The sequence below is a fragment of the Castor canadensis genome, chromosome 1 (assembly GCF_047511655.1).
Source record: "Castor canadensis chromosome 1, mCasCan1.hap1v2, whole genome shotgun sequence".
Classification (NCBI taxonomy): domain Eukaryota; kingdom Metazoa; phylum Chordata; class Mammalia; order Rodentia; family Castoridae; genus Castor; species Castor canadensis.
Genome location: NC_133386.1, coordinates 81,256,916 through 81,284,707, shown reverse-complemented (window position 1 = coordinate 81,284,707; position 27,792 = coordinate 81,256,916).

Sequence of the window (27,792 nt, the reverse complement as noted above, 5' to 3'; positions counted from 1 at the left end):
AAGATTCAATTTCTGCAGGTGTATTTGAAATAGTGCTTATGTTATTTTATAGGTTTGTGGTAAGGCTCCTATCAGATGATTCATGTGAATATGCTATGAGATATCAGGACATAAATTTCACAAATTATACAGCTAGGGCTGAAAATCAGCAAGTCAGCTTGTTTGTATTTTGCTGAAAAATAGTAGAGAAAATATTATAAGGTGTCTTAAGCACCTTATGTTCATTAACATTTCAAATAGTATCACAAATATGATAGAGAGGACTGGGGTTATTTAGCTGGTCTTGGGAAAAGGAACAGAGGGAAGATGAAGGGGAAGTAGGTTTTGAAAACTAACATGTGTGTGTGTGTGTGTGTGTGTGTGTGTGTATACACATCTTATCTCCTACTGTTAAGGGAATCTCAAACAGAGAGATGGGACACCAAGGCTTTTCAGGAAGCAATATTTATCCATATGCCAGCAGTGGCTCAGAGGACTCATGTCCAAAGGCTGAGCCCTGAGAACAAGCAGGTTACAGAAGCAAGAAGCAAGGTTTAACCCATATATGGTTGCAGGTAACTCTATTGGCTACTTCACCCCCAGTGTTATGCAACCTTCTTCACGTTTAGAGTTTTAAGTTTTATCTCCCTGCTATGCCCTCTCCTCCCCACTGCAACATTATCAGAACACAGACTTGTTTGTTTTTTTTTTAAGCCCTCCTTCCTGCTACATTATCTTGGGTCCTGAAAGAAATTTAGAAGTGTGTGGTAAACTATGGGGCAGGTTTTGAGAAGTCATTTTGCATTAAGCTTTTGGTTTTGATTGAAAGAGTAGGGGGAGAGGTTTGTTGAAGGCATAATATCTCATTGTCCTGAGAGAATTATTCTGTGTTTGGCCCAGCAGACAGGATTTTAAGGAGAATCAATAGAGTGGTTTTTATAAGGGACTGTGTGAGAAGTGGGAGGACAAATAGCTACATGGGTGGAACAAAGACTTTCCTTCTGACCACACTTGACCAGTCTCCTTGAGTCCTCTCTTTAAGCAGGCCTCATTCCTGGGCCTTGACTTTAGTAAGTGTCCTCCATTTGTAGCAAGAACCCTGCTAAATCAGTTTAGTGAGAATTTCCTATCCTGATATTTCTTGATATTTGATCATCCTGCCTTATCTTCAGCAAGAATACTGTAAAATCAGTCAAACAAGCATCTCTCTACACTTGATATCCTCTCTTAGTGTTCCATTCACTGACTTCATTGGGTTCATTGGCTATAAATTCCTCCTTGCTGTATTCAACGTTGAGCTTATATCTCCTTTTTGCTTATCTTGACAAGTACTATAATAATCTGAGCAAACTCTTCCTTACCATTGTAACAAGTGTTGAAATAATTTTTTTCTCTAGCCAATGACATGTTATCTTAGTTGGTTTGTGCTGCTTTAACCATATACCACACACTGGGTTATTTATAAATAACAGAAATTTATTTGTCACAGTGCTGAAGACTGACAAGTTCAAGGTCAAGGAACCAGCGGGCTCAGTGTCTTGTGAAGGACCCAGTGTGCCTTTGTATGATAACACCTTTTATATTACATCCTCCAGAGAAGAGGAATGCTGTGTCCTTCATGATGGAAGAGCTGGAAGGGGAGAAGGGCCCAATGTTGAGTGAAGCCTCTTACAAGGGCCTTAATCCCATTCATGATAGGAGGAATCCTTATGTGCTAACCACCTTTCGAAGGCCTCCCCTCTTAGTACTATTACGTTGGACATTACGTTTCAATGCAAGAATTTTTGAGAAGACACATTCAAACCATAGCATATGGTATGAATCAGAATGGGGAGGGAGAGAGCCCTGTTGGAGAAAATCCTCATTGCCTAGGAGATTGGTGATTTAGGGAGCTTTGGCTGGATAAATTGTTCTTGGTGTGGTTGTTGATATCCCATGGTAGAACCCAGTAACAGTGATAGTGTTCAGATTTCTCTTCTTTCCACAGTCTTCATGAGCAGAGAACAGGGCTGAGCTGGGGGAAAGGACAGATGCTGTCAGTAGCTGAGTCTGGTTCTTGGGCACTTGTGAAAGAGCTTGTGAAGGCTTCAGAATCCCCAGGGTGAGTCTTATAGGTGACTGCATACAGTTCTTGATTAGGTGAGGGCAAGAGCCAGTAAAACATGTGTCATTAAGAATAAAGTGGCTCCATCTTTACCCTGATACCAGTGAAGACTGGGGAAACTTGCATGTCTCACAAACGAAACACAGGGCTCTATTCCTGAACAAACTGAGCAGAGAACAGGATATTTACTTGGATCTGAAATCTGTTAATGATTAGCACATGGATCTGATCTCAGCAAAAGGGGTTTGATTTATAATCATTGCATCAAGGACATTTTCCTTTAAGCTAAAACATGAAGAGATGTCACTTGAGTGGAATTTTTTGTGGAGTGATATATTGTAAGCTTACGATTTCATGAATGGCACAAGAGAAGAACTCCTTCCTCACAATCTATATATAAATCATCTGGAATTGTGATGAATTAAATATTTTTTCTCCTAGCAACTGTAATAAGTGTTATGAGCAGGTTTTAATACTTAGAAAGACAGAAGGGATAAATATCAATTACTATCAGAGGAAGTATTTAAAACCCACTTCCTCACTTTTTCCCATGATGAAGTTAATTATTTATGGCAAAGGCACATTAATAATTTCACCTTATCTCTTTATCCTAGTGACAAATGAATTGTAACACAGGGGAATTTGGACAATCAATACAACAAGAATGTATTTAAAAGTTTTGTATTCCCTCTAAAACTCATTTTGTCTCAACCAGAAACAGTCCTTAAATTAATGTCTATTTAAATTTCTCATGGGTGGAACGGAATTTGTGTTTTCTTTTAACATTTTTCCTTACTAAGAGGCCAGCCAGGTGGAAATGGCAGTGTGCTTGGAAAACGCTGTAGGGATCAGGATGCTGAATTTAGTTCAATAAATTAGCAAACAAGTATGAATCCATTTCTAGTTATTCCTATTTAAAAATTTGTGGAAATAAATAATGATCAACCGAAGGAGAAAAGCAAAGGCTGTTATTCTGAGCTTGCATATAGTATATGGTTTTGTTTGGCAGAGCCCCAAAGGCAGGCAGAGGAAGGGGAAATATCTAGAGGTGGGGAAACAGGAGACTTCAAGCGTGCTGTGATTGGATGCTGATGGAAGCTGGAGGCAGGCTGACCCTGTGCAGTTGGAGAGGGCTTTCTCCTTTGTCTTCAGTTGGAAGTGGAAACAAAAATTAGGGAGGCTGTCTGTTATTATGTCAATTATTAAGTTATTAATCAAGTCCGCTTTGGACTGATTGTCACCAAAGTTATGCTTAGCTTTCTGAATTGTCACTAGAGATAGCAATCTGGGTTGTACTCCCTGGGTTGTTTATTTACAGATAAAGGATTGGTTTCCTGGCAGGTTGCCATCAGTTATGGGTCAATTTTACTTTTATATGTGATTTCACCATTTTCTGTTTGTATATTCAGTCTTTCAATTCATTTATTTATTGACATATGTTAAAATTTGTTCTTTTGGTGTACAGGTTATTGTGAGTTGTTGATAAATGCATAGTGTCCTGTATTTACTACCACAATCCAGATCTAGAAAAGTTTCTTTGGCTCCAACAGCTCCCGTATGCTGTTGTGTTGGAGGCAACATCTGCCCCTCTCTCAACCGCTGGCTCCTACTGGTCTGTTCTCCACCCTGCAGCTCTGCCTTTTTCTGCAAGAGGGTCTTTTTGCATGCTCTTGTCTGGATGCCTCTGTGACTAGCGAGATTGTTAGGCTGATGATGTTGGAAGGTGGGGGAGTTCTGTGATTCTCATGAAGACTCAGTCCCAGGGAGATCCTGCCCCTGGGTCTCTGATGTCCCTTCTCAGCACTCCAGCTGAAGGTTGGTCCGTGTCTGGAGTAGAGGACTTTTCTTCTTTCCAGTGCCCTTGAGACAAAGAGCGTAGCATGCTTGTGTTAAGGAACAGTGTCTAGGGCTTGCCATACTTTTAGGACTCTCTCTATCTAATGTGCTAACTTTATTTTAAATTAAGAAAATAGCTGGCGGAATGTCTCAAGCAGTAGAGCACCAGCCTAGCAAGTGTGAAGCCCTGAGTTCAAACCCCAGTACTGCCCCCAAAAGTTAAAAAATACAATAAATAAAAATACAAAGTGATTATAATAATAATGAATGTTAAGTAATATATTCAGCCTGGGTTACATTTATATTTACATCAGCGGAATTGTAAAATATATTTATAAATATATTTATTTATTTATTTATTTATTTATTTATGGAAAAAGAGCCCATGAAGGCAGAAGTGCCTAGGGCTGTGGGAGACCTGAGGTGACCCTGGAGACAGTGTTTCCTGCCTGTCCTTCAATGTTGGAAGGTTGTATCTACATTGAGGAGAAGGCCCTAGTAGGTAATGAAGGCTTCTTGCCTTTCTTTTCTCTTAGGGCTGCTATTTTCTTTCCCAGGCTTTCATCTCAAGGGATGCTTTCTTAAGACTCTAGCTAATATTTTTTCTGGGAGAAAAGCCTACAAGTAGATACACAATCCCCTTATGTATGATTCCCAGGGATTCTATGTTCTCTCAGTAGCCCCCATTCAGTCTTTGTAATGTTTGTTAAACATTTTAGGTGAATTCTTCTTACCTGTTCAGGAACATGCTAGTCCCAATGTATGAGAACTGGTTCCAAGGTGCTGCTAGACCAAAAAAAGAGCTGACAGATCCAGGATTGTCCAACACACAATTTATTTGGTGACTTATTAACAGAAGCATGGTCCTGGTCAACCACAAGGCAGAGTATATCCCCACAGTTTGGGTCAGAAAGGGGAGCATGTGTATTGACTAGGACAAAAATGACTTCATCCAAGTTGGAACACACCTGGTTTACCTTAAGCTAATACCAAAGAGTGAGGCATGTGTATAGTGGCAAGGCAAAGCCAACATATCACGCTAATGTTTTGTCTTTTTATAGTATGCTGGGAAGCTATTTAGAGAAAATCAACCAGGGTTATTCAGGGGCAATCATGGGGATTGCTACTCAAGATGGCTGCAGTTATGTCAAGCTAAATTTGTATATATACCTATGTCTGGAAAGGTCTGCTCCAGACAAGGAAGAGCTGGTGACTTGACCTGTCTTTCCTTGCAGGTACCTGTTTTTGCTTATATTTGGGGTTAGTCAACCCTGTGACCTCAACCCTCTGAGTTGTGAAAAAAGTTGTGAATTTACCTATTGTCTCTGTCTTTCCTTGTCCTGAAAAGAGCAATGATCTTGCTGCTGACTGTATCCTAAGCAGAAGGTGGGGTCAGTGTATATCTTTAAACCCTAATATCTCAACTGATATTCTGGGCTGATATCCTCCTATGTTATTGCAGTTGTTTGTTTTGTGATTTATTCTTAATTTTCTTTTTTGTCTCTCTTTTAGTGACTCACTCCCAATGTGACTGTACTCTTAGTTTTGTAAACACAACCTTGTAAGACAGGTGGGTAGTAATTACTCTGAGCCTTTACATCTGTGCTCAGGGAGATTATGATGATGCATTGAACTACTTCCTCATGTATCTTGAGAAACAAATGTGAGGATTTGCTTGAAATATGGGTGGTGGACGTCATCCACTCCCTTTTCTAGTATTCTCATCACCATTGACCACTGTGTTCCAAGGTATTAGGGATAGAGGTAACATTCTTTGGAATTCTCCATCTTGAAAGGTTCTCTGTGTACTCTCTTCATGACCATGAAGGAGGGAAGCAAGAAATGAATAATTTCAGGGGTATTAGAAGTTTTGCAATGTTCTGGTTAGTAACTAGAGAGTATTCCCCTCCATCATTTTATCTCTAGCTCTGATTATTTCTCCTGAACAATCTCCTTCAAAGTCATTTGGAATAAACACAGAGAGCAAAGACTTACACATTCTCCTGAAATTCTTCAGTCTCATTTACCTATGTCTGTTTGGAGGAAGTCATGACAGGCACTTGGATCAATGCTGAAAAGCTGCTAATGGGCTTTATAAGTCATGCTGAGTAAGAAGAAAAGCAGGGCATTTCAAAGCCATCATGGAGCACTGTTCAGTAATGTAATCAGGGTGCTGACCTGAATCCCTTCTCTCAAATTGTTTGGCTGTAACCTTTTTTTAACAGGAATAAATGGAAGAGGGTCCTCTTTTTCTGGTATTATGCTCCTGTGTAGATCTGTTAGCTGCTACCCACATATTAGGATAAAAAAAGTAATGTGTGTTCCTCCTTTCATTTTTATTTCCCACAGAGGTCTGTAAGAAATTTAGGGGTATAAAAGGCAATCCAGATAAACACTGGTTCTTGAACTTGTTCTAACAAATTTTATACCCACATTTATCTGTCGCTACACCCATTCACATTATTAATTTATTTAAAAATAAATATTTATTAAATGACTTCTATGAGCTGAGATGATGGAAATATAGTCTTATAGAAATGCCTATCACAGAACCTGACATATAGTGTATTCTCAAAAGATATTTGTTGAGGAGTAAAGACAAGATCCCTGCTCTTTTGATTTGTGAATTATCTATATGTATTGACTCTGTGTGTGAGTACATTGAAGAATATGCTAAGATAATGGTAAATGGAAAATTTGTTTGGAATAAAAGGCAGGAGGGATTGAAGATAACTTGGAAAATCAGGGAAAGTCTCTGAAAGAAGGTGACATTTCAGTTAAGTTATTAAGTAGCATCTCATTCATAGTGTCTTAGAAGGGGGGAGGAGACCCAGTGAAGATATTTACTATTTTTTAGCACTTGTGCTGGGTGGTTTTGAGGCTGCTCTTAAAAAGCCAGGGAACTCTTACAGAGTTTGTAAGATGATTATGAAGTGGAGGTCATGAAGAAACTTTGGAAAAGCAAGCTAATGGTCTTAAATTTTATTTTATTTGAATCATTGCCTATTCCAAAAGGAAGATTTCCTAGGGCTGGTAGAGTGGCTCAAGCGGTAGAGTGCCTACCAAAAGGAAGATTTCCTGAAGTAAAGCACTCAGCTATGTTTACCTTGCTCTTAAAACTGTTTAACTTGAGATAGGAAAGTTCTTACTAGTTATGTGAGTTTTGAAAAGGTTTTTGGTTTTTTGTCCCCACCCAACTGGCTTTAAACAGAATCTGATAGAATTAATGAAGTTAAAGGAAGTTTTAATGAGATAAAATGTGTTAGCACATGGAACCTGTAGTGTCTATAGAAAGCACGCATTGTAGGACGTAGAGTGGTCACCATCAGAGATCTGCATCAAAACCCTAATGATGCAATGATGCTGATGATACATAGTCTAGAAGGTTAGAGTCCTGTGGCTGTGGTCCCAGGTTTCTCACTTACTCCTCTCATGACCTTGGGGAGAGGGATTATGCTCTCTGGTGCTTAATTTCTTCCTCCATGAAATAAAGACATTTGCTGTCTTCATTTCACAAAGGATTTGTAAAGTTTCCTCCTGGTCTGTGAATAAATTTGCCCTGGAGAAAGTTGTCCTGTAACCTTTTTTGTGGTGGAGCTCACATGTCTGTACTAGTCTCTTGTGGGCTATGGAAAGTTTAACTCACTTTTGTGAAGCATTTATGTTTTCAGCTGCCTTAGGGCATTTCTGTACTGCTAAAGGGAACGAGAAGGCTGGGCAGTTAAGATATTGAGCGGTCCCCATCTGACCTAATGAGATGGATTATTTCAAAGAAAGATAAAAATTATAGTGGGGCTCAGCCACACTGTGGTATAAGTCATTGGAGAATTTTAACTAATAGTAGAGTCAAGAGCAAAGAGCACAAACTTGGAATCAAAATAGCCTCATTTTCCTCTCTGCCATTTTGGGAAGTCACTTTACTTTGCTGAGGGTTGATTTCTCTATCTCCAAAGTAGAGATAATGACAATGAGACCACTATACTTCTCAAATGAGACAGGGAATAAGATGGTCTTCATAAACGAAGATACTTTGCCAGTGTGAGCCTACATTGCTTTTGAACCTTCCACCAAAATTTACTGAGGTTTTCTACTTGCCATGACCTGGAACTGGGGAACACAGCAGTTGAATGAACCAAACAGATTTCTCCATTTGCAGTGAGCTTATACTCTGGTATAGGAGAGACTCTTCTCAGAACAAAGCAAGTACTCTTTACTTATGGGAAGCTTTGTTTAGAAACTTTTTTTTGACTTGAAAGGAAGAAGGATGGGAGCTGAAGTTTATTGAGCACGCCCCATGCCAGCTCTGGATGATGTTTCTTCATCTTTGGAGAAGTAATCATTGTTCCTACTTCACAAATGAGGACTTTGAGATGCGGAAAAGTAGTCTGTACAGTTTGAGCATCCCTAATCCAAAAACTTGAATTCTAAATGCTCTGAAATCAGAAACTTTTTGAGCACTGGTGCTAAAAAAAACTGTCTATGCAAATATTCTAGACTCTGGATCACCTTTAGTCTCAAGCATTTTGGATAAAGAATACTCAATTTATACTATGGATTTAATTCCATGTTTCTCTGATAACAAAGTTTGGCTGTGAGACACAGGTTACCATGTGCTCTCAAGCCTCAGAATCTTTGCATTTGTGTCTTATCCTTAAGTATGAAGTTTTTCTAATTCTTGTAAAATTGAACTGCTAAACTGTATCTATGTCACATTATGATTTCTTAAACTCTGCTTGATTTTGTTTGTAGAGACATTGCATTTGCCTTGGAGTTTCCCTCCCTCCCTCCCTTCTTTTCCTTTGTCCCCTCCCTCCCTTCCTCCCTTCCTTTCTTCTTTTTTTTTTTTTTAGCAATAGTTGTACTGGGGTTTGAATACAGGGCCTTGCACTTGCTAAGAAGGTACTCTACCACTTTTGCCACTTCCCCAGTCCTTTTTTGCTTAGTTATTTTTCAGATAGGCTCTCATGGTTTTGCCTGGGCTGGTGATCTTCCTATGTATACCTCCTGCACAGCTGGGTTTACAGATGTACACCACCATGCCTAGCCCTAGAATTTCCATTGTATGCATTTGATCTGACTAATGAATAATAATAGGCACTGTGGAAAGAACCGTCTTCTAGTTAACTCCTATATTATTTAGTAAGTGTCCCAGAAATGTTAGCTATTGACATTAGTGTTACTTTTACCCATCCTGAGTCAAGAAATTAATAGTCAGCAGGTAAGAGGGACTAAAAGGAGAAAAATAGGCTTTAGGCTCCAGATTTAAAAGGACATACACTTCTTATCTGGATTTAGGTCTTGAGGACCAGCTTCTAGAGCCCCAAGAAAAAAATTGGGACCTGAGAACTCAGCAAGTGGAATTCTGGGGACTCCCTCAAAACGGATGGATTTCCCCCTCAGGATGGATTTCAGAAAGGCTCCCCCCATTCCTATTTGGGTTACTGATCATGATACAGGTGGGATGAGATGGATTTATTGCTGAAGCAGCAAGATCACTATTTTGTATCTGAGAAAACCAGAGAGTAGAGAGTTTTCCTCCTGATACATTCAACTGGGGCTGGCAATGAGTTGGGATATCACATGTCCCCTGGGTGGAGTTAGTTCGCATTGTCAATGAACAGACAAGAGAGAAGAAAGCATAGTCACTTGAACATTGCATCCAGGAAAAGAATAAGCAAAATACTAAGGAATAAAATGGCCTGTCACAAAACAGAACTGCTGTAAGAGACAGATAACAATTTGAACATGCAACTGATAGAGCACTTGTGCAGATTTCATAATAGCAGATTAATATATATGTATATTATGTATTAGTATATATATATATAATTCATATATATATAATTCATATGTACATAATTCATACATATATATAACTCATGTATATAAAATTTATATATATATATGTATTAGCATATCTCTCAAATGGAAATATTAATCAAAAGATAATAGGTACTATACAGACTTAATACCCTTGATGATTGAGGGAGTGAAGCAAAACAGAATACAGAATTACATTAGGAACACATGAAAATTATGAGGGAAAAGATCAGATACTTGGAAGTCAGACCCAGGGGCTCTTCCACGTGAATACTAGCCCATTCAGAGGGAGAAGGAAATGATAGGAGAGTCATATTAAATAAATAATAGGAAAAAATCTCCTTTTGCTAAAAAAGACTTGAATCAGAGACTGTAATGGCTTCTAGATTTCTAGACAGAATTAACAAGAATTTCATGAATTGGTAAAATTCGTTAGATGTGAGCTTGAGAAAGAAATCTTTTGCTACACTGGACATTAAAAGAAGGAATAAAACATCACTTATAATTAACTAAAGAAAAAGTATCCTTTCCAGGCCAAATGAAAGATATTTTAGATATGGAAGGATTTAGGCATTTGACTCATACAGCTATTAAGTAATTTATTTTTAAAAATATTGTAACCAAACAAATGCATCACGGTATAGAAACCTTAAGGTAGAAAAAATATGGAAGGGAAACAGGTGAAGAACAGACCTTGCAACATGTTGTACATGTTTGTGTATGAAAGTATATTTAAATCAAAGTGGATCATAATAAATGACATGGTTGCTAACTATCAAGTCTCATAATTGTAATTGCTAACCTAAGCATAGTATGGAAGTAAAAGAGCTGAACTCTAGAGAATCAGTTTGATGTGGTTGATTTTGAGCCTGATTTAGCAGAAGTATTTGTTTGAAAAATGAAACCCGTTTGATACTTCTTTTTATAGCTTGTGTTTTAGTCAAATACTTTTCTCTACAATTTAATAAATCTTGTATTAAAAGAGAAAGGCAAACTTAGGATTTGGTGGAGAAATGTGAGGTGCAAAATTCCCAGAAAAGTTTTTAGACAGACAGGTTATTTCCTAAAAATATTCGGTATCTGTTTAAAACTCTATTTGAGTCCATCCTAAGACATGATATGAATCCATAAATTCAAAATGTCTCTGATTGAAATTGATACTTGGACACTGCTGGTGGCAATGTGAAATGCTGAGGCCATTTTGGAAAATAGTCTGGCAGTTTCTCAGAATGATTAACATGGTTACCGGATGACCCTGCCCTTCTACTCCTAGGTATTTACCTCAGAGAAAAGAAAATATACGTACTCAGATTACCTTGCATACAAATGTTCTTAGATGCATTCTCCAAAATAGTTCTGAAGAAGAAATCAACTCATGTCCATCAACTGATGAATAGACACATGAAACGTGGTACAGTGGAATACTGGGATAATGTTTGGCAATAAAGGAAGCCCTGACACATGTTAAATTATGGAAAATGCATAAATATAATGCTAAAGAGCAATGCCAGTTAGAAATGACCACATATTGTATGATTTTTGTTGATATGAAATATCCAGAATAGACAAATTTATAGAAACAATTAGTTGATAGAGGATAGATGAAGGGGGAGGCAGATAAAATAATATAAGCTTTTCTTTGGGGGTGATCACATAACTGCAAGGATGCTAAAAAGCCATTGAATGTGCACACTTCAAGTGGGTCAATTATGATCATGTGAGAATTATATACCAATAAAGCTGTTTCCAAAAAAAAATGCTCAAGCTTATCACTTCGTTCTTCTAGACTGTCTTTGCAATAGTCTCTAAGTCTTTTTTTTTAATTATTATGTCAAAATGCATGATCAAAGAGTGGCAGTAAACTTTCTCCCAGATTATTAACTCTATGAATGGAATGGTTAGTTTTTGGTGCAATGTTTTTGGAAAATCACGTATCAAAATGACAGGAAATCAAATTGACTTTGTGATAGATCTTCAGTTAACATTTTAACACACTGAAGATACCTAAGTCTACTTTTACTGAAACTATATTAGACATTTTCATTAGAATACTTTTGGTTGCCATGGGGAAAATGAAATATGAAAGAATTTTTGTATCTTACAAAGGTTTCTGCTAAATAAAATTTCAAAATAAAATGTTGTAGTGAGTCAGACAATGAGCCTAATAATTCTTTTCAGAACATAAGAGCCTTGGGCTCTCCTATATTTAACACAACATCAGTCTGATAAATCTTCAAGTTTATGGTAATGTCTCTCTGGTCCAAGTGTGGCTTTTTTTCTTCCAATTTTATTTTCTTTTAGTCTTATCTTTCTCTTTCTGCCTTTTTTTCTTCCAATTTTATTTTCTTTTAGTCTTATCTTTCTCTTTCTGCCTTATTTTTTATGTCTATAACATGTTTTAAAAAGTGTATTCTTACAGAATATATTTGTATCTAGTAGAAAAATAAGGTTGTTTCTGGATAAAAAAATGTATATGAGCCAGAAGTTTTATAGTCAATGGGATATTTTTGACAGCTGAAATGTTCAGTTACCTCACACGCAACAAGAAACCCTTTGTTTGCTTTTAAATTCTTGTGGGAAATCTCACTGTAAAATGTCAGCTCTCCTCCTTGCCCATGAAAATAAAACATGCATAGATTTTCATGCGAAATATACATTATCAGTGATGGTTGAAGGTGTTCCAGTTCCCAGATTTCTTATTGTCAGCAAGTTCTTACTAGATGCTTACTATGTAAGACTTATGAATAGAAGGGTGTGTGAAGATGATGCAAACATTGGGTTGAGTATATCCTGAGCCCAGAGTATTTTATCTGAAGATTCCACATGTTTGTTCTACACATGTTCTAACATTAAAATCTATCCAAATACTCTTCCCTTTTATTTTTAAAGGCCAGGCCTGGTGGCACATGCCCGTAATCCTAATTCTTCGGAGGCTAAGGCAGGAAGATTGTGAGTTCAAGACCAGCCTGGGCTACATAGCAACAGTTTGCCTCAAAAAAATGTGATATAAAAACGATTTTTTTCTTGAAAGAGAAAGATTGGCTTGTCTCTTTGAAGATGCTGTGGTTTCTCTTGCATGTTGCCAAAGAAAAATATTATTCATGATAATTTTAAAACCATGGTAAGGCAGGCTTTATTCACGAGAACTTTCACCATGGGTGATACCATTATAAGGGGTTCTTCATAGGTGAGAGACTAGGCTCAATTTCAAATACAACCAGATGAAGTGGGAATTTACAGCCAAATAGTAAGGTATGGTTCAGTGAGTGGAAAATTGCTAAGAGGAAACATAAGGGGTCTGGAGGATCCTGGCTAACTTGACTTAACAGGATTCTTGCTGAAGGCAGCCCAGTGTGATTAGATATCAGCTGGGGATGGTGGAAGATGAGGAAACCAGTTAGATCTAGAGGATGATCCAATATTGAGAGTGGTGAGTATTCTTTCCAAAGTGGCTTAGCAGAATTCTTGTTAAAATTGGGCTTTTAATGAGCATGCCAAAAGATGGGATCTACTCAGTCCTAAAAAGGGGTCTTTCAGAGTTTAGTCAAGGAGAGTATGTTTTGTCAGTATATAGGTAAAGTATATGGTTCGAAAGGGTTCATATCAGCAGAAAAGACCACGGGGAAGATTATCTTCCAGGTACAGTTTCCAACAGAGACACAGTACAGTACTTTTACTTGTTATTTCAACATGGAAAAATCATTTCATAGAGAGGAGACTGTTAAATAACTTTTGAAACCAAGAGTTCTCTCAAATAAAAGTAGCTGAAAATAAAATGATCAGTCCTGGGACAAATTCCCAGGCCAGATAGCAGTTGGGAAAATGTCCACTGGACCTAAAGAGCCAAAGTATTTTAGAAGTAAACCGGGGAGGAAGAAAACATATTTATACTCAACCTAATTGGCTGTAGCTAAGAGGAGCCGGGCATTGTGAAGCAGGCAAGGTCCTGGGATTGAAGGAAGGATTACCAGTAGAGAGAAGTTTTTGCTACTTTTAGGTTGGTTGATTCTAAAAGTAGAATGTGATATTGCCTTGGTGACTAATCTTCAACACACTAGAAAGGAGTGTGGAACAGCTTTTCTCTTTTTCTTTGTTGATTTAGCTTGAAACTGTCAGTTAAATTTCCCTATCTCTTTCCTCCCTCCATCCTCTGGCCTGTAACTTAATTTAGGACCTCTCAAAAGTCTAGTGGGTCTGGCTCCAACGAGAGAAAACATTCAGTCTTCTTTTGCCCCTTTTGAAGATTTTGTATAAACAGCTCATCAGTACATTAATCAAGTTTTATTCATTTGGGTAGCCATGGAAGAGGTTAAGAAAAAGTATATTGATTTGAGTTCCTGTCCTCATGGAACATCCAGGCAAGGTGCAAAGGTCCTCAGAAAAAAAGTGCATCTTTCTCTTTTTCATATGAGCTTCAAAATGAAGGTATGACACCACAGGCATGAGGCACTTCAATCTCTAATTCATTCTTGACACTAAGCTGGAGGCATCTCTGAAATTGGCAAAGGGGATCTTGTTACAGCCCTACTTGAAACCCATCAATAATTTCTTATCAATTTAGGGTAAAGAACCAAACCTTTCATATGGCCCTCAAGGTGTTGAGTGAGCTGTCCTCTGCCAGTCCCTCCAGACAACATTTTATATTCTGACTTACTTCATTTTCCCTGAGAATATTTACTAAGCTTTGCTGAGCTTTCATATGGATTTATGTTAAGCTGTCTCTAAGTGAGCTCATTAACACTGGCAGCTTACAGGATCCCTGAGGTTTAGTATATGCTTGGGTTCTGATGAAGATGAGGACTGTCATTGGAGCTGTGCTTAATGACATTTTCCAGTTATGCTGCAGTGGATGGTGCGCAAACATTTGTGTGTTTATAGATCATCCCATTGCTAGGTCACCTGGTCAGTTGATAAGATTGGGGTGGTAGGACCTAACTGAGGCTCATTGAGAAGCATGGCGACCTTTTCTTCTTTGTCTGGCCTTGGTGTCTCTTCTCAAAAAACAACTTTCTGACTACAGTGAGAAGAGAGAGAGAGAGAGAGAGAGAGAGAGAGAGAGAAGTGGGGGATTTGTCCCAATTGTGTCACTTGGGAGTACCACTGAGCCTCACTGTGTACCTCTTTGATCTTTGGTGCCTACAACTATTCCCACATGCGCAAATTACTCATTGAGTGTATCTGCTCCATAAACCTGCTTTTCAGTGGCATCACTTTGTATCTTTCCAAGAAACATTATTGTGAATATGCAAAGCTTTTGTCGAGAGGCTGGCCTTAGTTCATCATTTTCAGTTTTTCTATGAATCATGTAAACTATATTTAAACAGATAATCCCTTAATATGGACAAGTTCTGACTTCCCAAGAGATGCTCCCTAGGGAGAGTGCTTGCTTCTTTTGAGAAACATTTTCCAAATAAGATGATTGTATATCTGACAGGAATGAGGGCAGACATTTATTTTGGGGGCAGACAGAGCTCTCATCCTGTATCTTGGCAAATCCCTGGAGTCATCAAGGGAATGGTGGCTGGTGGTGATAACATTGAACCCCAAATCTTGACTTAACTGGTTAACTTCTTAGGGAATTAAATTCTCAGCTGTCATTACAAGACCTTTCCTCTCTCTTTCTGGCTATTGACTTTATTCTCTCTTCCTCTGTGAAACCTGCAATCTCAGGTAGATTTTGCTCCAAGTTGTGATTATTTTTGTTATGCCTATGAGTTTTCACCCCTGGAAAACGAGAAGAAAACAGATTCTTGCAGCAGTTTCCAAATGCCCGTCGAATCTGGGCTGCACAGTTATGAAACCTTAGAGCTATGTTTCCAACCAATTGTAACTAAACCAATCGTTTAGTTAACTACTTTATATCTTGTAATGTCTTCACGTTTTTAAGATGAGCATAGTTTGGGGCTCATTTATTTTCTACTTCATGAGTTACCCGAAAAGTTTAACAAAGGTTTACAACAAATTGATATACAATTTTAACTTAATGAGTTAACCTATGGAAGAAGATTATGTCACATTGGATCCAACCAGGGAAATCAGGATGAATTAGTGTATGTTTATTTTATTTTATCATTTTTACATTTACTCACATGTGTGTACATTGTTTGGGCCACATCCCCCCACCCCCACACTGATCCCCTTACCCCTGTCCCCCCCGATTCCAGCCTCTTGTTCTCCAATTTTTTTTAAAAAAACCAAAGGTTGTTTGTTTTTTATTTTTTAATTTTTATTTTATTCATATGTGCATACAATGTTTGGTTTTTTTTTTTCATTTTTCTTTTATTATTCATATGTGCATACAAGGCTTGGTTTATTTCTCCCCCCTGCCCCCACCCCCTCCCTTACCACCCACTCCACCCCCTCCCGCTCCCCTCCTCAATACCCAGCAGAAACTATTTTGCCCTTATCTCTAATTTTGTTGTAGAGAGTATATAAGCAATAATAGGAAGGAACAAGGGGTTTTGCTGGTTGAGATAAGGATAGCTATACAGGGCATTGACTCACATTGATTTCCTGTGCGTGGGTGTTACCTTCTAGGTTAATTCTTTTTAATCTAACCTTTTCTCTAGTTCCTGGTCTCCTTTTCCTATTGGCCTCAGTTGCTTTAAGGTATCTGCTTTAGTTTCTCTGCATTAAGGGCAACAAATGCTAGCTAGTTTTTTAGGTGTCTTACCTATCCTCACCCCTCCCTTGTGTGCTCTCGCTTTTATCATGTGCTCATAGTCCAATCCCCTTGTTGTGTTTGCCCTTGATCTAATGTCCACATATGAGGGAGAACATACGATTTTTGGTCTTTTGAGCCAGGCTAACCTCACTCAGAATGATGTTCTCCAATTCCATCCATTTACCAGCGAATGATAACATTTCGTTTTTCTTCATGGCTGCATAAAATTCCATTGTGTATAGGTACCACATTTTCTTAATCCATTCGTCAGTGCTGGGGCATCTTGGCTGTTTCCATAACTTGGCTATTGTGAATAGTGCCGCAATAAACATGGATGTGCAGGTGCCTCTGGAGTAACAGTCTTTTGGGTATATCCCCAAGAGTGGTATTGCTGGATCAAATGGTAGATCGATGTCCAGCTTTTTAAGTAGCCTCCAAATTTTTTTCCAGAGTGGTTGTACTAGTCTACATTCCCACCAACAGTGTAAGAGGGTTCCTTTTTCCCCGCATCCTCGCCAACACCTGTTGTTGGTGGTGTTGCTGATGATGGCTATTCTAACAGGGGTGAGGTGGAATCTTAGTGTGGTTTTAATTTGCATTTCCTTTATTGCTAGAGATGGTGAGCATTTTTTCATGTGTTTTCTGGCCATTTGAATTTCTTCTTTTGAGAAAGTTCTGTTTAGTTCACATGCCCATTTCTTTATTGGTTCATTAGTTTTGGGAGAATTTAGTTTTTTAAGTTCCCTGTATATTCTGGTTATCAGTCCTTTGTCTGATGTATAGTTGGCAAGTATTTTCTCCCACTCTGTGGGTGTTCTCTTCAGTTTAGAGACCATTTCTTTTGATGAACAGAAGCTTTTTAGTTTTATGAGGTCCCATTTATCTATGCTCTCTCTTAGTTGCTGTGCTGCTGGGGTTTCATTGAGAAAGTTCTTACCTATACCTACTAACTCCAGAGTATTTCCTACTCTTTCTTGTGCATACAATGTTTGGATCATTTCTCCCCTCCTCCCCCCACCCCCTCGCTACCTGGCAGAAACTATTCTGTCCTTATCTCTAATTTTGTTGAAGAGAGAGTATAAGCAATAATAGGAAGGACCAAGGGTTTTTGCCAGTTGAGATAAGGATAGCTATACAGGAAGTTGACTCACAATGATTTCCTGTGCATGTGTGTTACCTTCTAGGTTAATTCTTCTTGATCTAACCTTTTCTCTAGTTCCTGGTCCCCTTCTCCTATTGGCCTCAGTTGCTTTAAAGTATCTGCTTTAGTTTCTCTGCACTGAGGGCAACAAATGCCTTCTAGATTCTTAGGTGTCTTACCTATCCTCATGCCTCCCTTGTGTGCTCTCGTCTCATCATGTGATCAAAGTCCAATACCCTTGTTGTGTTTGCCCTTGATCTAATGTCCGCATATGAGGGAGAACATATGATTTTTGGTCTTTTGGGCCAGGCTAACCTCACTCAGAATGAAGTTCTCCAATTCCACCCATTTACCAGAGAATGATAACATTTCATTCTTCATGTCTGCATAAAATTCCATTGTGTATAAATACCACATCTTCTTTATCCATTCATCAGTAGTGGGGCATCTTGTCTGTTTCCATAACTTGGCTATTGTGAATAGTGCTGAAATAAACATGGGTGTGCAGGTGCCTCTGGAGTAACCTCAGTCACATTCTTTTGGGTTTATCCCCAAGAGTGGGATTGCTGGATCATATGATAGATCAATGTTTAGATTTTTAAGTAGCCTCCAAATTTTTTTCCAGAGTGGTTGTACTAGTTTACATTCCTACCAGCAGTGTAGGAGGGTTCCTTTTTCCCCACATCCTCACCAACACCTGTTGTTGGTGGTGTTGCTAATGATGGCTATTCTAACAGGGGTGACTTTCATATGTTGAACCATCCCTACATGCCTGGGATGGAACCTACTTGGTCGTGGTGAATGATCTTTTTGATGTGTTGTGAATTCGATTTGCCATTATTTTATTGAGGATTTTTGCATCAAGGTTCATTAAGGAGATTGGCCTACAGTTCTCCTTTTTGGAGGTGTCTTTGCCTGGTTTTGGGGTAGTGTAACACTGGCTTCATAAAATGTGTTCGGCAGTTTTCCTTCCCTTTCTATTTCATGGAACAGTTTAAGGAGGGTTGGTATCAGTTCTTCTTTAAAGGTCTGATAGTATTCAGCAGAGACTCCATCAGGTCCTGGACTTTTCTTTTTGGGGAGACTCTTGATTGCTGCTTCAATTTCATTTTGTGTTTTTGATCTATTCAGGTGATTAATATCCTCTTGGTTCAGTTTTGGATGATCATATGTATCTAGAAATTGGTCCATTTCTTTAAGATTTTTGAATTTATTTGAATATAGGTTCTCAAAGTAGTCTCTGATGATTTCCTGGAATTCCATGGTGTTTGTTGTTATCTCCCCTTTTGCATTCCTGATTCTACTAATTTGGGTTTTTTTTTCTCCTCATTTTATTCAGGTTTGCCAGGGGTCTGTCAATCTTGTTTATTTTTTCAAAGAACCAACTTTTTGTTTCATTAATTCTTTGTATGGTTTTTTGGTTTCTATTTGATTGATTTCAGCTCTTATTTTTATTAATTCTGTCCTTCTATTTGTTTTGGGATTTGCTTGTTCTTGTTTTTCTAGGAGTTTGAGATGTATCGATAGGTCATTGATTTGGGATCTTTCAGTCTTTTTAAAATATGCACTCATGGCTATAAACTTTCCTCTCAGGACTGCCTTTGCTGTGTCCCATAGGTTCTGGTAGGTTGTTTGCATGTTTTTTGTCTTTACTTTTGTAGTTGAGTTCTAGTTTTATTGCATTGTGTTCAGATAGAATGCATGGTATATTTCTATTTTCTTATATTTGCTGAGGCTTGCTTTGTGCCCTAGGATATGATCTATTTTGGAGAAGGTTCCATGGACTGCTGAGAAGAATGTATATTGTGTAGAAATTGGATGAAATGTTCTGTAGACATCAACTAGGTCCATTTGATCTATTGTGTATTTTAGATCTATGATTTCTTTATTGATTTTTTGTTTGGATGACCTATCTATTGATGATAATGGGGTGTTAAAGACTCCCATGACCAATGTGTTGGAGTTAATATATGCTTTTAGGTCTTTCAGTGTATGTTTGAGGAAATTGGGTGGGTGTGTTGCCATTGGGTGCATATAGGTTGATAATTGTTATTTCCTTTTGGTCTATTACCCCTTTTATTAGTATGCAATGTCCTTCTTTATCTCATTTGATCAATGTAGGTTTGAAGTCTACTTTGTCAGAGATAAGTATTGCTACTCCTGCCTGTTTTCGGGGGCCACTGGCTTGGTAAATCTTCTTCCAGCCTTTCATCCTAAGCCTATGCTTATTTCTGTCGGTGAGGTGGGTCTCCTGTACGCAACAAATTGTTGGATCTTCTTTTTAATCCAGTTCATCAGACAATGCCTTTTGATGGAGGAATTAAGTCTATTCACGTTAAGTGTTAGTACTGATAGGTATGTGGTGATTCCTGTCATTTAGTTCTTAGTTGTTTGAAGGTTTGATTGTATGTACCTAAGTTAAGGTTACTGTCTACTTTCTTGCTTTTTCTTTTCCTGTAGTTTGGTGCTGCCCGCCCTTTCATGGTTATGTTGGGTTTCACTTTCTGTGTGCAGAATCCCTTGAAGCATCATTTGTAGTAGTGGCTTTGTGTTCACATATCATTTTAGTTTCTGTTGATCATAGAAGACTTTTATTACTCCATCTATTTTGAATGATAGTTTTGCTGGGTAGAGTGTCCTAGCGTTGAGGTTATTTTCATTCAGTGCCCGGAAGATCTCACTCCAAGCTCTTCTTGCTTTTTATGTTTCTGTTGATAAGTCTGCTGTGATTTTGATGGGTTTACCTTTGTATGTTATTTGTGTTTTCTCTCTTATGGCCTTCAATATTCTTTCTCAGTTCTCTGTATTTGTTGTTTTAATGATAATATGCCGTGGGGTAGACCTATTTTGGTCTGGTCTGTTTGGTGATCTGGAGGTCCCTTGCATCTCTATGGGAATAGATTTCTCTAGATTTGGGAAATTTTCTGTTATTATTTTGTTGAATATATTATGCATTCCCTTTGCTTGTACCTCTTCTCCTTCTTCAATGCCCATGATTCTCAGGCTTGGTCTTTTGATGGAGTTGGTGAGTTCTTGCATACTCCTTTCACAGGTTTTGAGTTGTTTGAGTAATAGTTCTTCAGTTTTTCCTTTAATTTCCATTTCATCTTTGAGTTCTGAGATTCTGTCTTCTGCTTGTTCTAGTCTGCTGGAGTGGGCTTCCATTGTGTTTTGTATTCCTGTTTCATTCTTTTTTCTGAGGTTTTCCACATCATGAGTCACTTCCTCTTTAATATTGTCAATTTTTGTCCTTAATTCACTCATCTCTCTATTTATAGTATTCTCTGTTTCATTTTGGTACTTATTTAGGGCTCCTATGAGTTCACTTATTTGTTTTTGTGTCTTCTCATATTCTTTATTTTTGTTGTCTTGGAATTTCTTAAGTGCCTCTTGTACATTTCGGTTGACCTTGTCTAGTAACATCTCCATGAAATTCTAAGTGATTTCTTGCATGAGTTTTTCTTTCAGGGTGTTCTTGTGGGATTCATTGGGTTCCTTGGGACAGTCTATCTTTGTTTTGTTTGAGTCTGGAACTGGATATCCATTTTCTTCATTTCCCTCTGAATCCTGTACTAAGTTATTTTGGAGGGGAGAATGTTTTCCATTCCTCTTTTGTCTTCCCATCGTTCCACTTGTAGCTGTTTCTGTCCCTGGTCTGTGTGTAATTTAGTATTAGCTAACTTACAATAGTAAAACTAATGAAACCAAGAAAGAAAGAGAAGAAAGAAAAGAAAAGAAAAATAGAGAACCAAAGAAATCAACAGGGAGAGATGGTGGACTAACAAACAGTAAACAAGACAAACACTTAAAGAGAAAGAAAAAAAATAAAATAAAATAATTAAAAATTCCAGGTTCAGGAATAATAGAATTTTAGTCTTAATAGTTCTGGTGCTACTCCTTCAGCATCCAGTGCTGGTGTTGGTATTTAAGCAGTAGCTCTGTTGTAGTCTCGCCAGGTGTTTGGGTCAGGAGATGAGCTTCATGGACTGCTATCTGCTCTATTTCAGGCAGCTGCTCATCACCCACTTACTGTCTGCTGTCTACTTTTGCAGGCTTTGTTTTCTGAAAGTTCTCAGGGAGTTCAGCTCCTTGTCCCTCCCTACTTCTCTTGTCCACTTACAGCCCTCTACCCCCTCTGCTGTGTGTTCCTTTTCAGTTCCTTGTTTATTATTCAGTTTTTTTTTTTGTGAAGTGGGGGTCAGTCCGTCCAAGGTGCTATTCTGGTTTATCCCAGGGGTGGTTGTGGGAGTACCGTGTGCTACTTATTTGTTCTTCTGTTGGTCTCTGTCTCCCAAGCAGGTTTGGGTCCAGCATCTGGCGGCATGGGAGCCCTCCTGTTTTCTCAGTGTAATGTGGTGTGGAGAAGCTATGTATGGGCTGGGGGGTCGGGGTGTTGGAGTTTTACTTCTTCTTTGTGCTTTATTTCTGCCAAGTGTGGCTCCAGTGTCTCAGCAAGATTTTTGATTTATAGAGCTCATGCTGTCTGCTTCCTCCCTCTAGTCGCCATCTTGAATCCTCCATGAAATATCTTTCAATAGAAGACTTCAGAGTTATGGTCCAAAGGCATTAAAATATCCCACAAATGCCCAAAAGCTTATATTTTTTACCTCTTTCCCCTAGTCCCTTTTGAAATAGGAAATTTGGATTTCCCATCCTAAGAAAAAGGCTGATGATGAGCTCCTGTGAAAGAAACTTAATTCTCAGCATTTCTGGCTAAAGCAGGAATCTGTAGGCAATCTTTACACAGCTTCTAGAGAAGGAGAAGTTCAAGAGATTACCTCTTTTTCCTTATAAATGCAAATGCTTACTACTGAGCATTACGACTCTTAAAAATCATCTACTGTATTCAATAACAACAATTTCTGAAGTCTTTCTTGCATCCTAAGTTATATGTTCTCATATAGTTCCTTTTTTAAATTTACATTTTAACAATAATAATAGGCAACAATTATGGTATCAGATACTGGACTGCTACTTTAAGGCAATATCTTACAAGGTAATTATCTAACTATTCTATTAAATTTACTTTGTTAAGAAATTGTATACATTCTACAGATACTGACATTTCCTAACCATGCCCCAATTTATGAAAAAAATTGTCATAAATGCTAAATGTCCTCATACAAAAATCCCTGATTTACAAAATGAATTTTTGGCATACTGAGAAACAGCTTCCTTTTTGTAGCAGTTTTCTCTTCTATTCATAATGATGTTAGACTAGGCCTTCTCAAATGCTCTGTAATTGAAAGCTGATAACCTGAGATTAGAAATGCTGAATGTGGTCATTACTATTTTGTCCACTAGGTGGCAAAAGAGGCAACTTGGCAGTAGTCATGAAAAAAAAAGGTGAACGGTCTAGCACAAGGACTCCAAAAGAGTAATCTGGAATATAATACCATCATTTTAAAAGAGAGGAAGCTGAAATTCAGAATTGTTATATTCCACTTTGTTTTTTCTCAAACCTATGACACCAAACTTGAACCCCATAGTTTGTCATCTGTACAATGCAGTTTATTTAGCTCTTCCTAGTTGTGAGTTTATAAGACAGTATACATAAGGCACTTAATGAGATGCTTGGCACATGGTACATGCTTAGTATAAAGTGGCAAGCATTTTTTACTTAACAGTTAATGGTAGAACTGGAAATATAAGGTAGATCTTTCTGAAATGTCAAAACTGCAAGGATGTTTAAATTATTAATAACCTGAAAGAGATAATATCATCTCTCATTTTATCACTTTCTGTTGCTATGTTCTTCATCCGATCTTCATGCTCTCTTACATAAGTTATTCTCTTTCTTTCCTCTCTCATCTTTCTGGAAGATACAGCTACTTCTTGAAAGACTGCTTTTGCAACTTGTAAGTTATAAATTGTTTTACCAAAACCTATGGATGTCTACTTGGGACTTCCTAGTACTTGTTTTTCAGTTGTTGGAACTTGCAAAGTTCTTTATTAAGAAGGAAACTAATAGTACTGACACAACATGTAACATTGGCTCACTGTCTACCAGACATTGCATGAAGAGCTCTCTGAATTAACACATTTCAAACAAGAAACCATTGAAGTAGGCACTGTTGTTACTTCTTTTTACAGATGAGGAAACTGAGGCATGGAATCTATTTAGAAGTTGAATATATTCCATCACATAACATGATATTCCCAGTGACCTCAAAATAATTCTTACCTTTAATGAAATAAGTGAAAACTGATCATCCTCCTCCCAACTCAGACTCTCTTCCCTTTCTTCCCTCAGAAAGTTGTTACTGCCACTTGAAATCACTTTGTAGGCAAACATCAAAAACTATATGAAGCAAATAACACAGTGTAGTTCTAGCCTAAGTATACATTCACAGACTTTGTACTCATTTCTTTTTCAAATGGGATTGTTCATAACATTTATAAATCATATTGTAATTTTATATTGCAACAAACTTAACTTTTTATACTTATTTCTCATATTTAATTAGAACCATCACCTTTTACCAGATAATGTGTTTTCTCATTGTTTCTATATGGCAAATCAATAAAAAATCAATAACTTTTTCATAAATCTCCTGATTTTCTACACCAATACTCTTAATTAGTGCTGGGCTTTCCCCGCCCCCAATCCCACCACAGAAGTCTAATTACACCCTCATATAGGGGTTATATCAAAGTAATACCTTTTCTTAACACCCAGCCTGGGACCACCTTACACTGGTCTCTTTCTCACCTACTCAAACAGATTTAAACTCTTTGAGAGGAGAGATAACATATTACACCACTATGTTTCCCTGGTCTTTCTAATACCTAAATGCTCTCTAATTCGGATCAGACCAATATTAGGAACCTAAATCATCTAGGGATCTTATCTTGGTGCCACAGCCAAGAACTGTCAGCTGTCAACCCCTTTCTCACTAAATGCTGTCCAAGGAAACCTCGAACAAACTGATGTAATTAATAAGCACAGCAAGCCTCCCATCAATAGAAAAACACATGTAAATATTTTGTTCAGTTCAACAAAACACTGACTGACCCATACTATTTATTGTGAACAATGCTGCATGATGGTTACACAGAGGAAAGACACAGTTCCTGCTTTCTAGACTCATATCCACAAATTTTTAAAATATACAGTTAAAATATCATATGTGACTTGAAGGATGGGGTTCAAAATCCCATTACCCCCTTAATTGCTTTCATCCTTATCCCTGATAATGAAGAGGTGTTTCAGTATAACAAAACACCAAAGTTATACTATGAATGGGTGTAATCAATGAGTACCTCTGGGTCAAATCAGAACACTTACACATATACAAGGAGTAATATCATAAAAGAATTTTACAGACTTAAACACAAGGAAAGGAGTATGATGAAGCCAGGGGCCATAGTGAAGTAAAAATGAAGGAGCAGTGGAGATCAAAGGAGAGGGATTTCCAGGTACCTGTAGAAAATAATGCTGGAAATAGCTAAAAAGTAACATAGGAAAGGGTAAAGAAAGATGCATATGCTGATGTCAGGCCTATTGGTGGCCAAGGTCGAATAGAGTGACCAAGTAAGCCTTCACTCATCTAGCCACTATGAAGTATATAAACAACAATAATGCTAAAAATGGACAAAACACAGGACTGTAATAAACTACCACTCCCCCCTTAGTGGCAGCTTCACTTTCTACAGGTTCAAATAACCTGCAGTTCAATGCAGTCTGAAAATATTAAGTTAAAATTCTAGAAATAAGCAATTCTGAAGTTTTAAAATGTGCACCATTAGGGGTAGCAGGAGATCTCACCCCATCCCACTCTCTCATGCCCAAGATATAAATCAACCATTTCTCTCACATGTCTACCCACCTGTCAGTCACTTTGTGATCATCTACATTATCAGATTGAGGACCAGTGGAGTGGCTCAAGCCAGAAGAGCATCTGCTTAGCAAGTGTAAGGCTGAATTCAAACCCCAGTGCCGCCAAAAGTAAAGGAAAAAAAAACTAGATTATCAGATTGACTGTCATGTTATCACAGTAACTACATTCAAATAACATTTATTGTAATTCTTAGAATGATGCAAAGAAGGCACCAGGACATAAAACATGAATGGGAGTGTTGACTCTGGGTCTAAGTGGCAATGCAGAAGGCATATAGGAAAAACAGTATATTTAAAACTGTTTGGTATTTCTTTGATTTGGATGTGGTCTGCCCGAGAGTCCATGTGTTGAGAGGTTAGTCCTCAGTACAGTGATATTAGAAGTCGGGACTTTTAAGAAGTGAGGCACTTAAGATATCAGGTCTAGTGGAAGACCTTTAGATCAATTGACCTTCACCACTAGTGCCCTTAATTATCACACGCTGCCACCATAATTCCAAAACCTAAGGACAACTGCAGCCTTTTCTGCACAAATCACCCCTTGAAGCTCTTTTCCACCTCCTGTGTGAAAAATCTCTCCGTCACCTCAGAACACGAAGTTTTATTCCTTTTCTTGTCATTGCCACAAAACTGCATGTAAAGGTATGCTATTGCATTTTGTAAGCTGTACCTTTATTGCATATAGTCAACACTTTCTATAACATTCAACAGCATGTTATAGGAGATCTATTTTTTTTTTACAAAAAATAAACACCGAATATATTTTAAGAGGCTTTCTTCCCAAGGCTTAATATTAAAATAGAGGAAGCATTCAAAAGCATTTTCTAAAACTCACTTGCAAGCCAGGCATGGTGGTACATGCCTGATCCCAGCAATAGGGAAGCTGAGAAATGCAAAGAGTGATCTTTAAGGTCTGCCTTAGCTACATGTCCTCACCCTGTCTCAAAAAAAAAAATCCCTTGCTATAGGTTATGGACCATATCCAATCATAGTAAAATTCATAGTTTTTCACTGGAAAGGGCAAATATTTATTGATAAAGCCATTATTATGTGTCCCAATATTCAGTCAGCTTCAGTCTTTAGGAGAAAGAAATGCTTAAATACCATGAAGGACTACATATAGTAAGTGATTTTATGAGAGAGAAATCGCTGACATATAATATTGCAGGTTATTCCCTTTACATTCAACTTTTATAGCACAATCCTTCATGTTCTTAAAGGAGAGGGAAATATCTTACACTTCCCATTTGAACCCTTAGCTTCTACTTCCTTAGTGTCTACCATGATACCAAACAGTAGGAAGAGGCCAATGAGCACAGTCTAGCATGAATGGTGGCTCACACGTGTCTTGATCATGGTAAAAATGGGATTCAAAAAAGAGCAAATATTTTTGCTAAGACACAGTAAAATCCATCCATACAACATCTCTCCTGCTATGAAATATCCAGAATTAGACACCATGATAATCTGTGTGAAATTATCTCAATCTTTTCCCCCACCAAGTCATTATTTCTTACATATACAATTGAGACTTTCTTGCATATCTCCAGTACTATTATAAAGCTTATAAAACAAAGAGTGTCACAATGATATCTGAAAAGTAAATTATAATGTTTCTGCCTTCTTGTTTTTGGAATAAATACAATATTGACAACACTAACTTGATACTGTACATTTCACTGTACACACTGGCTACATCTCACCACAATTCCAGGAGTCAACATGGAAGACTCCTCCAGAACACTCTCAAGGAGAGGGATATGTATCTGTCTGGTTCTCTCCTGTGTTGCGTTGGCTACAGGGAACTAACTTTCCCACACTACCAGGATGCCATATCCATCCTTTCAGGGCCACTGAGGAAAAAGATCTAAGCTCTAAACTATGAGGTTTCATTGAAGTCCAAAAGTAGAAGGGAAAACCAGCCAATGTGGGTCAATAGTAGAGGCAAAGAACAAAAGAATTAAGGCTGAGGGATCCAAGGAAGTATAGAAGGTTTGTATCACACAATGATTATTAGTAAGAGAATCATCCCTAAACAAATATTAAATATATGACAGACATACATTATATGTATAGCAATATATATCTATATATTAGAATAAATGTAATTTTTGGCATGTGCACAGATATGAGAACAACATAGGATATCCAGAAGTACACCCAAGTACCAATAGGAATTTAATATACAGTAAGTATAACATTTCAAATTAAGAAGAAACATAACTGTATTGAAAATTAATGCTCAAAAAATTGTCAGTCTAGGAAAAATAATATTGAACCCTTTCTTTAAAAACATGATGGATAAAATAATTAAATAAAAAAGAAACTATAAATGTTCCAGAAGAAATCATGGGAATCTTTCTTTAATAAGGCCAGGATACAAAAGTGTCCTCAGTAAAACTAGAGTC